A 12,724-nucleotide genomic window follows, 5' to 3' on the forward strand; every position below is an offset into this window, starting at 1 on the left:
GTGGACCGTGATATAGAGCCTGCGAACTTTCAACTGGCAGCCAAGGGTTCCTTCTTACCAGCATGTGCTTCCTTAGTAAACTTCACTCTCAATTCTTTTGTTTTTGAAGAAAAACATTTCCAGCTAATAACACAATTACACTTAAGTATCAGAGCTCATTTTAGTATTATTGCATTTGTTAAATCTAACTGAGTCCAAATTACTTCCTCATTGCTAATAAGAGAAGGGGGAGGAGAAGCAGAGGAGAAGGAGGAGGGGCAGGGGGAGGAGGAGGAGGACAGAGGGGGAGAGGGTTTCCAGGGTTAAAGGAAGAGAAAGAGATGTATACAGGGTAACAGAAAAACAGAGAGATAGCAACATTGCATGCAGCCTCAAGTCCAATGAATGTCAGTTAAACTTGCTGCCCACAGTTTCTATGGAAACCCCTTAAGTTAAGAGTGGAACACAGACATTTTTTGGACTGCAATTCACAAGCTGTTTATTTAATTATGATGAAACATGAGACTGTTAGGGACAATACTATTATCATACTGATAGCATTTAGAATTCAACGAATAGTTATGGCAAAATAAAAAGTTAAAAAAAAATTTTAAATCATTACCTTCATGTGAATTGCATGCAAATAAAATGTGTCTTGTTTTTACAGGACTTCATACATTATTTCCTGCAGGCGAACCCCAAATTAGCCAAATGACATTCATTAAAAGGGAGTTCTTCAGAGGCCTCATGCCAATTATAACCCCCCATGCCCAGTGAACAAAACCAAGGTCACAGCATATTTTCAATTAAAGCCAGGATAGCACCAAAGTGCAGCACAGCTGGAAAAGCAAGCACATTATTACCCCATAGATCATTTGTGAGCAATGAATAGGTCTCTGGTGTTTTTCTGTTTTATAGATATTTGAATATAAAAATAAAGAAAATAGCTTCAGATTAGCTTTTGCCTTCCAAAATAAACAACCACTTTTAGGGCATTACTCCTGGTGGCCCAAAGAAGAATGATTGGAAGCCATCACTTTTCTGTCCCTGATGATTGGAAAAGGTTTGCTTAGCCTTTAATTTGGCCACAGGGAACCATGTGATTGATGGACTCATTCATACCCTTGTTCCCTCACTAAAGGAACATGGAGTTTCCACCTATTATATATCAGGCACTGTGCTAGGGACACGGGAGGCAAGAAGATTAAACCCTAGTCCCTAGCTTAATTATGGACTTTTTAGAAGGGAATGCATTAATTTTCCTGATAAATATTTATGGAGGGACAACTATGGCTCATAGGCTTTAGACTAAAGAGATCAATAAATCCAGGACCCTTCCTTCCAGGAGATTACAATTATATGGAGACAAAAAGACACAAAATCATAAGTCATAGAGCAAGGAGTCGGTGCTCCTGCCTGCTGCCTATGGTATCTCGCTGTAGAAGTAGAAAACCTACGTACAGATGCTGTGCTCCAGAAGGGAAATGTGCTTATGAGTACGGCATGATTGGCTGGCGGAAGACAGGGTGACGAGGGAGCTTTGGGAATATTTCTGTAGGAGAACCGCATTTCCAGGTCTGTCTATGAGCCACCCCTACCCTTATAAAATCTTTAGCCCATAAAATATAACTGAAGGAGGAGGCACTCACAAGAGAAACGAATCCCAAGGAGAGTCATCTCTGGTTCAAGCTGGGAACATGAAGACTGTTTCTAAGCTGGCAAAGAGAAACATACAAGAAATTTGCAAATATGACTCAGGGACTATGTCTTTTCTACTATCCTGCAGCCTATTTTTTGAAATTCAGTAGTGGTTTGCAGTAGCTGGGCTTCCCACAAGTTGCTCGTGCTAGCAAAGCCAGTCGTTGCTGTTACTGGATCTGACAGTGTATAATGAGCCTCTTCACATTAGCTGCTGTTGTAGTGTTCAGCATATTGTGGGAAAGATTTAGCATGAATCATCACCCACCTAGCTCTCCATTGTGGTCTCTATGCTGTAAACAGGCCACGTGTTTGCCAATCTACAAAAAATAAGTAAAAGATAAAAAAGCATCCATTAGAACAATTCAGCACATTTCTGGATCTGCTGCCACCACCCTCACCACAGACAACACTGGTGACAATGTTTATTGAATTGCCACTGTATTTTAACATTCTCCCGGGCAGAGAGCCAATGCAGCTATTTTAACCACTGGCCATTTGGAACAATGCATTTTTTCAGGCCAATGAAAAAATACATTTGGAGTCAGAAGACCTATAGTCTACACTTGGTTCTGACTTCTCAGATGCATGACCTTCAACAAGTCACATTATCTCTCTGATCCAGTGTCTTGGCCAAAAACATGTCTTAAGATCAAACGAGGTAAAATATTTTGAAGATGAGTAGGAAATAGTTAAACAGAACACGCCGAATTACTAAAGTCAAATGGGATGCTCAGAGTTTGACACCGGCATGAGCTGTGAACTCCAGTTGTTTCTTTTCCTGCATCCAAACACAAAAGAGACACTAACATCTCCTCCTCCTATCCATCCCGATTCCTATTCCCCACCCCCCTCCCCCACTCCTATTAAAAATTAGAATCTGAGCTTGAGGGCCACACAGTACTTAGAGCAAAGAAACACGAAGAGACAGTGCTCTAGTTTGCAAAACATAATGAAGTAAATGAAAGAATCTTTAATTCCCATAAACACAGATCTTTACAGCCAAATCTGAGACATACAGTTGGTGCAAACAGTACAAAGCGGAAACCCTGAGCAAGTACAGATGGGAAAAGCCCACACAATTAGTAATCAAGATCAAGGGACTGACATGGATATTGAAATCACCAAGAATTCTATCAGGAGTAGGATTGGAAAGAACAGCAGGGAGGCAGGTGTTAAAATCTTCAAGGAATGAGGAGGAGTGAAGTGTGGGTCTGCTGGTGACTCCTACAAGGAGGTGTTAGCAGGTGGCATAGTCTGATGGCGTAAGCTTCAAAGCTGGGCACTTCACTGTGTTAGATGGTTCTGTGTGGAACACAGAATGTTAAGTAAATGTGCTTCCCAAACTTCAAAGCAATATACCACTAGTGAATATTACTATTATTACATAAGTAAAACTGAATATAATTAAAATGTATTTCAGAGATGATCTGTGGATTTTCCATTATTGGTTTTGAAAGATGTGTAACTCAGTCTTATAGAAAGTTCCCCCAAATCTCATGGTTTCAAGAACCCTTGAGTTAGGAAACATGAAATGTGAATGACAAGTTAACATGTCAGGGATTTATAATAATGTGAGAGCAAGGCAGTGGGTAACGATTAGTGTGTGTAGAAGGGGTAAAGAAGAGGTAGGAGGAGAAAACTCATGCTCATTGCTAAAGCAAGTAGCCAGTTCTCAATTCTTATATTAAACAAAAATTAGCAGTATTTGACATAGTGACCACCTTGTCCTTTCTGAAACACTGTCTGCACTTGGCTCCTGGGAAACCACTATCTCGATTCTCTTTCTACCTCAGTGGTTAATCTGCTCTACCTCCATCACTAGTTGTGCCTGATCCGTTGGGCCACTAACCCCTGGAGTGTACCAGAGCCCAGTTAGTGGACCTATTCTTTGTCTAGCCTCATTTTCCACGTGATCCCATGGTGGCTTTATACAGCATCTACAAGCATACACCTCCAGTCTGCAATGCAGATTTGTACATCTAACAGCTAACTCAAGACCTCCACTTGGAGGCACTGAAAATCAATCTGTCCAAAATAAAACCCTTGATTCCAACTCAACCTACATCCCCAGTAAAGACTTTTCTAATAGCAACTCCAGTCGTGCATTCATTCATTTGACAAAAAATTTTAAGCTCCTACCACATGCCAAGCATCATTCCAGGGATCATCCTCTTAGTAGTTCAGACCAAAGTCCCTTTGATCTCCATTTTCTCCACCTCATCCTCACTAAGGCATCCTGTTACCTCTATAGCCTATCACCTTTACATCCTATTGCCTACACATCGGAAATTGTGTGTATCAAGAGTCTCGTCCCCTCTCTTCTCCTCCACTGCTACATCCTAGTCCATTCTCTATCTGCATAATTGAGTTATTCCAAGAGCCTGGTCCAAGATCTGGTGTCTTCGCTTCTATGTGTGCACCTCCTCAGCTTCTTCTCCACACGGTGGAGTGGGTTTAGAGTCAACTTTAGAAGGTTGTTCAGAGCATGAAATGAGGTGATGTCCATAAACCACTAAGCCTGGCATATTGTAAGTTCTCAGATAACAGGAATGATTATTGTTATCAGAGAGTGTTTCATTCGTTGTTTATTAAGTACTACTCTACTGACTTGGGGAGTGACTGAACAATTTACCCACTTTTATGAGATGAGTATCTGGTGCTGAATATGGTACTCATCTCCAAATACATGCTCATGCCGAGACATGGGAAAACACACCACCCTGATCTTTTACATAGCACTGTAAAAACAAGATCAGTAACAAGAAAGATGGTCATGAGAATCTTACCTTTAGCTTATCTTCTACGTTATAGACTAGAAAATTGTCTCATATACATTACCCTGTCTGGCCTTCACAACTATGGGAGGTAAGCAGAATAGATTCTATTTTTCCATTTTGCAGATGAAAATGTTGAAGTATAAGAAAGTTAAGTAATGTGATTATATTTAAAAGGAACAAAACTGATATGTGACAACTGTTAATGCAAGAAGTTACATATTTAGAGCTCTAGGTTAGTGTCCTGCCCAATGTATAATCTTTTAATATGAACACGTTAAAGGATGGAAGGAGGTATTTATGCCATTAATTGTCGCAAGGTTCTCTAAATTTGTAGGAACTTGTGGGTTTTTTGTTTGTTTTTGTTTGTTTGTTTTCAGGGAGGGAGAGGGAAGGAGAGGTAGAGGGAGAGAAAGAGAGACTCTTAAGAAGGTTCCAGCATGGAGCTGGACATGGGGCTCAGTTTCACAACCCCAAGATCATGACTTAAGCCAAAATCAAGAGTTGGACGTGTAACCGACTGAGCCACCCAGACGCCCTAGAACTTGCTTTTTTTTGTGCTTTTTAAACACATTGCACCATATGGGAATAATAAAAAGAATATGTATTAAGCAATGATTGCATTAGTCATCCACGTTGTACTTGCCTACTTGCCTACCTACGTGTCTTTCTGCAGCATTAGACTACAGGCCTTGTTGGGACAGGCACTGTATTCCATTTCAGGTGCACGCATAACCCAGTTACTGCCAATTAGTACATGTTCAATAAATATTTCTTGAATAAGTGAATGAAATAGCTTATTAGGTTATATCAGAAAGAACCAACTGGAAGTACACCCTGAATCCAGATCACACAATTCATCTGTATGATTAGAATGAAGCACATAAACTTGCCATATCCTAAATCAAAAACTGTTGATAACAATGATTTCATATGGTTCACTACAGTTTTCAAAGCGGGACAGTGATTTTGGAAATGTCCAGTTTGCCAACCAAATTTCTGGAATTTATGGAAATCCTTTTCAGCTTACTTCTGGTTATAGAGACGTTCATGTACCAATCAAGGGGAAAAGAGCCAATAATTTTATTTCAATGGAAAGTCTTCTAACTTCAGACATTCAGTCTGTGGAACAGTAATTACAGACAAAACCAGAATAAGTACATTTGGTACCAAGCTATACAGGGTTCATTCTCTATTGATTACCTATAGCAGGGTCCACAAGCACAGAGCAGAGAAGACACTTGCTTGGCCATAGTCTTAAAATCCAATAGTACAGCCATTTGTACATCATGGAAAACTAAGGTGTCCATGCTGTTTTCCCTTACTAAAGCCTCTCAAATATTATTAATTTTCAGTAGTTCTATTCTGACTTGCCCCTTTGTCCTCTGACTTGCCCACAGAGAGAATTAACCACTTACTTGTCATTTTTTCCATAGTACTCTTCATTATTCCACTTATCACCAACACCGTAGACCCAACACTGTAACCTAAGACTCAACTGCCCCTGCAGAACACCATGCTGGGCATACACAGAATATAAACATTTTAAATTAAAGTGAAGTATCTGACATATAGACATGGATGAAAATATATATGCTACTTAGTATCTCTTTAGCTGCAATGGTACCCTAGTTTAACGCTGGAGATCAGCGTGTGTGGGAAGAGGAGATGGTACAACAAAAGTGTCCTTGATTTTCAAATAACAGCACCAAGTCAACTTCCTGCTCTAACCGACCTACATCTATGGCCTGAAAGGACACATGATAGCTGTGGTCTGTGTAAATGTGACATTTATCTTCATGAGTGTAGTGATGAAGAATGGATCAGGACCGGCAGAGTCATGAGTGACTTATCCCATCTCTCCTCACAAGTGAAGATAAATGACACAAAATATCAACCACCATGCATCACATGTATTTATTCCACATTTACTCCCACAGACACAAACGTACAGGAGGCCTTTTCCTCAACCTGATTGTTTTTCATTTTCAAAATATACAGCTAACAATAACAACAGAGAACCTCTGGGAAAGTCAGAGGCCATGAAAAATGCTGAAATGACTTCTCTAGGACAAGCTGTACGCTGTGGGAGGTTACGTCAAGACACCTTATCGCTGGGAACTCCAAAATGGCTGCAAGCCTCCAAATAGGATTTCCACAGGTCTCTGACTCCTGTCATTAAGCTAATGTTATAAGAAAGTCACAAAGACCCTCAAAGGATACTACACTAGATCACTCCCCAACCTGTGGAGAATTCATGATGATGGTGGTTCTAAGAGAGTAGCTCCCAAGCCCTCCCGGTCATATAGCAGCCCTTCTGGTTTACTGTATTCTCGAATGATAGTCATTATCCTCAGATGATAGGCATTCCTTACTTCTGAGTTGGATTCGGATGATCTCATTAAGCTTCTTAAATTGCTGGTAAGGTTGACAGGACAAAAAAGCGAAATAATGGCATCATCAGGGATATTGTCCCCCTCCCAGCCCTCACAGCGAGATAATCTGGGTACTCAGTGTCAACCTACCATTGGATAGGGCCTCTTTTAGGTTACAGTGCTAGAGTATCATTGAGAACATATGGGATCATTTTAAGTTATTGCATTCAAACCTAAATCTAATTTGAAGCTGGCCCTATTGGGAAGGACCTAGTCTCTTAGATCTAGTTCACTAGAAAATTACATCTGGATTATCAGAAAGCCAAGTCTTTTTTTTTTTTTTTTTTTTTTTTGGCCAGAGCATTGGACAGTTGTAGTTTCTGCCTCCTATTACCCATGCCTGACTTTCCCCCAATGTCGTCAGTCCTTCTCTCCAGTTGAAGGTGGGCTACACACTCCACCTACAGGCAAGACAAATCCTGGCCATTTTCTGTAACCTCGCTCTCACACTCAGCCTCACGACATCATTGTTCCAGATTTAGCTCTGATCTTATGCTCCACTAGCTTATAATCTATATACTGCTTTGGGAAATAGTATCAGTTTAGTGCCAAGACCATGCCTCCATATGTATTTGTGATCTCTTATGGGATTCCTGTCCTCTTCTACAAGTCTAAGTCTTTGGTAGTATAACATAATCCAAATTCCAGGACCGCAGGTCTAAGGACCTGGTTTGTTTCTTAAATTTCTAGATATCGAACGTTATCACCTTAATCCTCATCAGAATTGATAGCCTTCTGATATACATCTCATTCAACATTAATTGAATGCTTACTGAATACCAGGGATTATTTCAGACACTCAAGATTCTGTAGTGAGTCAGACAGTAAAGAATTCTCACTTCACGGAGTATCCCTCTTAGAGGGTAGACAGATAACAAACCACAAAAGATCAGGTAGAGATAAGTATTAAAATGAAAATAAAAGAGTGATGAAACAGGCAATGGCTGAGGGGAAATATTACATAGATTTGGTCTAGTAAGATCCCTCTGCAAAAGAAACATTTAACTTCCATAATGACAAGAAAGAACTCAGACATGGAAAGATCTAGAAGAAAACATTCCAGGCAGAGAAGGTAGCTAATTTAAAGGCTCCAGGTTTGAGGGAGTGCTATAGCCTAAATGTTTTTGCCCCCCCCCCCCCCCCCCCCGCCTCAAATTCATATGTTAAAATCCCAATGCCCAATGTGATGGTATTAGGAGGTGGAGCCTTTGGGAGGTACTTAGGTCATTAGGATGAAGTCCTCATGAATGGGATTAGAAGAGGCTTTAGAGAGCTCTGTCAGTCCTTCTACATGAAGACACAACGAGAGTCCACAACCTGGAAGAGGACCATGCTGGCTCCCTGATCTCTGACTTCATGCCTCCAGAACCATGAGAAATACATTTCTGTTCCTTATAAGCTAATTGGTCTGTGGAGTTTTGTTGCAGCAGGCCAAAGAGATGAAGACAAGAAGAGTGTTATACTTAAAGAATAGCAAGGGGAAGAGTTAGGCTAGTCTAGTAGGACTAAAGCAGGCAAGCATAAGACTAGGAGATGTGGATGGAGAGTATGTCAATTTCCTTTGGTTTTCACAACAACTATCACAGTCTGATGGCTTAAAACAGCAGAAATGGATTCTGTCTCAGTTGTGGAGGCCAGAAGCCTGAACTGGAGATGCCAGCAGAACTCTCCAGTCTTTAGGGAAAAATCCTTCCTTGCTGTTTCCAGCCCTAGTGGCTCCAGGTTTTCCTTGGTTTGTGGACATACAACTCCAGTCTCCGCCTCAGTCCTCACATGGCCTTCTCTTCCTCCATATGTCTCTCCTATGGGTGGTCTTTTATAAGGACAATTGTCATTGTATTTAGGGCCCACCTGGATAATCTGGGATGTTCTCATCTCAAGGCCCTCAATTTAATTACATATGGAAAGAAAATTTTCCAAGTAAGGTCACATCCACAGGTTCCGTGGGTCTGGATGTGGACATAGCTTGTAGGAAGCCACCATTCAATCCACCACAGAGAATAGGCCTGGTGGGCCAGGGAAAGCAATTTCTTTGTATTCTGTATGCAGTGACAAGCTCTTGCAGAGTTTCATACTGGGAAACAATACAGTCTGATTTAGACTTTTACACCATCACTCTGGCTATGTGTGAGAACGGATTGAAGGGATCAATAGCAGATGAGCAGTGCATGTGAGAGTGGCTTGATCTTCAGCAGCAGCCGCAAGAATAGAGAGAATTAGAAAATTAAAGATTGTTTCTGGAGACAGCATCAAGAATATGTGCTTAGGGATTACATATGGGGATGGTGGTAAAAGAAACCCCAAAACTACCATATGCCACCTACCTAATATAGCTGTCCAACTATCATCTGCTCCTGAACTCCCCACGACCATGCTCCATATGCCTGCGGAGTATTTGTGGAAGGGATCACCTCCACTTCCCTAGCTATTCTTAGACCCTTGAAAATATTATCCTTTCTGTTAGTCTAGACCTTGTCCTAGCTCCTATGGCTGGTTGTGCTTTGTCCAACTTTACTTCAAGAGTCTACCCTTCCCAGTGACCAATCTTGTTTTAAAACAAGGCTGTTCCAATTCTTTCTCATTCCAATGCAACTCCCTGGGGATTCCAAGCAGAGCATAAGTGACTTGGTTATACCCTGAAAATGGTATACGATTCAAGTTCTACCCTGAAATGTCAGAGATGCCTGTGTTCTCCACAGGTCAAGGTGACTGAAAGCTCTCTGGGAATAGGTCTAACGAAGCTTCAGAGCCTCATTATACAATAATTACTATGTCAGTGGCCTGCATGTGTTCTGTACTTAAACCTCTACAGAACTATAGCTTCCAGGTTGTCTTTTTACTTTGGGGACCCCTTTTGAATACACAAAGAGATTGGCCTAATAAAAATAATACCTCTTCTCTTAGTTATGGTTTCTTTTTAAGAAATTCTGATTTCAAGTCAAGTATAATTTCTCTCCTTCAATAATTCAAGTCAAGTATAATCTATCTCCTTCATTAGATTGAAGTTCTGATAGAGCACAGAGTCTTCGAGTGTTCTGAGTAGTTCACTAAAGGTAGAAATAAGAGATGGCACTATGCTATAGTTTGTAAATTCAAGTCCCTTCATAAAAGCCAAAGTTTCATCTTGAGCAAGCCACTTTATGGGAATGTGGCTGGCAGCCTAATAATATACTGTTGAGTTCTAGGGGATGAATAAAGCAACATGAGATCCCTGTCATTATCCCTGACCTTACGCTGTTCCTCAATGAGCTAGCTGTTCCCATAAGACGTTCCAGAGCGTCTGCATAGTATTTCTTCTCGTAAGTGCCTGTCGAGCTAATTTTAAATAAGCTGAACTTTTCAGAATGATTTGAACTTCCAGTTTTGATTTCAAAACCCCATTTATCTGCAACCATATTTTCAATTTATCAATTATGGTATGTAATTTGTTCTTTTGTCCCTTAAATGCAAGGGAAATTTTAGGACTTGGTATTCTAAAACCAATAGTATTTAGAAATAGTCTTATTAGAGCAAGCTTAAAACATACCAAGAAAATAGAGGCGTACCTCAGAGATACTGAAGGTTTAGTTCCAGACCACCACGATGAAGCACGTAATGCAACGAAGCACATCAGATGAATTTTGGGTTTCCCAGTACATATAAAAGTTACATTTATACTACACTCTAGTCTGTTTAGTGTACGATAGCATTGCCTAAAAAGTATACATATCTTAATTAAGAATCTGTTATTGTTAAAAAACCCTAACCCTATTTGAGCTTTCAGCAAGTTGTAATCACTGATCAAAGATCACCATAACACATATAATAACACAAAGGTTTGTAATAGTGTGAGAATCACCAAAATGTGACAGAGATACGAAGTTAGCAAATGGGGTTGGAAAAATGGCATCAACAGCCTTTCTTGAGTCTTGCCACAAACTTTCAATTAAAAAAAAAAAGGAAAAAAATCAAAACCACAACTCAGTATCTGTGAAGTACAATAAAGCAGAGCACAATAAAATGGAACATGCCTGTACATTCCCAGGCACGTGAAAATTTGGCAAGGGTGAAGAGAGGAGCTGCTGCTCTCTGGCTCTGGAGTAGAACATTTGTGCATCTGAAAGACCTTTAATGTTATCCAATACAATCCAAAGTGGCAATGCTATAGAGATATAGGTCACCAACCTAACATCCATCAGCAAATGGAAAAATGTTGTAAATGTCTATATTGACGTTTAGTTCTAGTCTTACGTTGGGTTTGTTTAAATGAGGGCTTATTGTCCTCATCATGAAACCTCCACCCTATCAACTGTGGGTTAAGAGTAGAAAAAGAGCATGCGAGAAAAAAACAAAACAAAACAACCCAGTAACTCCTAGTTGATGAATATTCATCTCTTTACTCATTCATTTACTCATTAACTAATTATTTTGTTATCTTTGTGTCACCTAAACCTTATTGAGCATAAAATGATTAAGTGGGAATTGGGCATACGGTGGCGTTGGGTGGATCTTAATTATGCTGCACTATAAAAGAGTGAAGTCCCTAAGTCTACATAAAGGGAAAATCCCCTTGCAGATGGAAATTTGGTCATTGATTTTTTTTTTTTTTTTTCACACTCAAGAGTCTGAAATCCTCCTCCCGTTGCAACTGCTTGGAGAATCCTGATTAGGACAGAACTCTCAGATGTCGGGGAGAATTTTCAAATTGGAGTTAGAGAAGCCATTCCCAGGTTAATGAGCACAGAGCAGCAGGCATTTTGAGGAGTTTATTTGGAGAAAGGAAACGTCTGCAGAAATCAAGTGATTAAGATGTGATACTCAAAGCGAACTCTGAGCGATCTCATTAGCAGAGACTAAGAATAGTCTACAAATGTAATAAGAGCCCTGATACAAGGTCACAAACATCCCAATGCAGGCCAGCTGTGTGGGACCCAGTGAAGAGAAAAATGGAGAACCTGACTGGACCAGATCAGGAAATCTTCCCTAGGAGAGAGCAGAGTTTCTTCCCATGTCCTAAGGGAGGAAGAACCAGAATGCATAAGAAACTTTGCATTGCATATTATTCATAGATCTCCAGATGTGCTTATGTATATTAAAATGTAGATATTTTTATTCCATGATATAGATTCAATTATTCCCAATTAATTTAAGTAACTCCTGTACAGAATGTCACTTTCTCACAGATTTTCATTCAGAAACTTCCCTAAAAGGACCCCTTACTCACCTGCACAGAGTGACTCATCTCCTCTCTCTGACATCTCATTATTTACTTCTTTTTAAAACTATATTCCTACCTTCAGAAGAATATAAGCTTCATGAGTAGAGGGAAATTATATAGCTTGTTCACAATCTTATTTCCTGAGCCTAGAGTAATGTTTGGCACATAAGTGACCCAAATAATTACTAACCGAAAAAAAAAAAAATGAAGAACATTTTCATGTCTTCATAAAATCACTACTTAAACTATACCTTTCTGCATTATTGTATGAATAAGAATATTGAAATGGAGGTTTGGGCTAAGGAACTAAGACACAGTAGATGATACATTCTAAAGAGGGCAGAAATTTACAGTGGGGGTAGTCATATCTCATAACCTCTTACACAGAGCAAAGACATCAATGAATCAGGATTTCTTTGGAGAGAGCTATCTTGTGAGTCCCATTCCTAAGGAAAGTGGTGAATAGCCTCTACATCCTAACCCTTAGCTTAGTTAGAGAGGGACTTCAGGAAGATCATTAGAGGATTTTTTTGAGGGAATTGTCAGTGGGTTATGACTTACTATCACCAATACCAAGACCAATTCCCAAAAGAATTCCAAGGGTTCCTATCCCTTACATCAAGACTAAGGATAGGGCT

At 40.0% G+C, this 12,724-nt stretch overlaps 1 protein-coding gene across 12 annotated transcripts in view; it reads right to left on the reverse strand.

Moving 5' to 3' along the window:
- The window catches only part of LRRC4C (leucine rich repeat containing 4C), a 1,128,307-nt gene that overhangs the window by 20,387 nt on the left and 1,095,196 nt on the right, over positions 1 to 12,724 (reverse strand). For 8 of the 12 annotated variants that reach the window (XM_057317294.1, XM_057317292.1, XM_057317295.1 and 5 more), the window contains 2 exons: positions 1,946 to 1,997; positions 1,629 to 1,694 (listed from right to left, as the gene is read on the reverse strand). The exons of 3 other annotated variants lie outside the window; for them this stretch is intronic. The gene's annotated coding sequence lies outside the window, so the exon portion shown is untranslated. The remainder of the gene's footprint in view (positions 1 to 1,628; positions 1,695 to 1,945; positions 1,998 to 12,724) is intronic. One more of the 12 variants, XM_057317297.1, reaches the window with a different exon arrangement.

The sequence above is a fragment of the Ursus arctos genome, unplaced genomic scaffold (assembly GCF_023065955.2).
Source record: "Ursus arctos isolate Adak ecotype North America unplaced genomic scaffold, UrsArc2.0 scaffold_23, whole genome shotgun sequence".
NCBI classification, from domain to species: Eukaryota; Metazoa; Chordata; class Mammalia; order Carnivora; family Ursidae; genus Ursus; species Ursus arctos.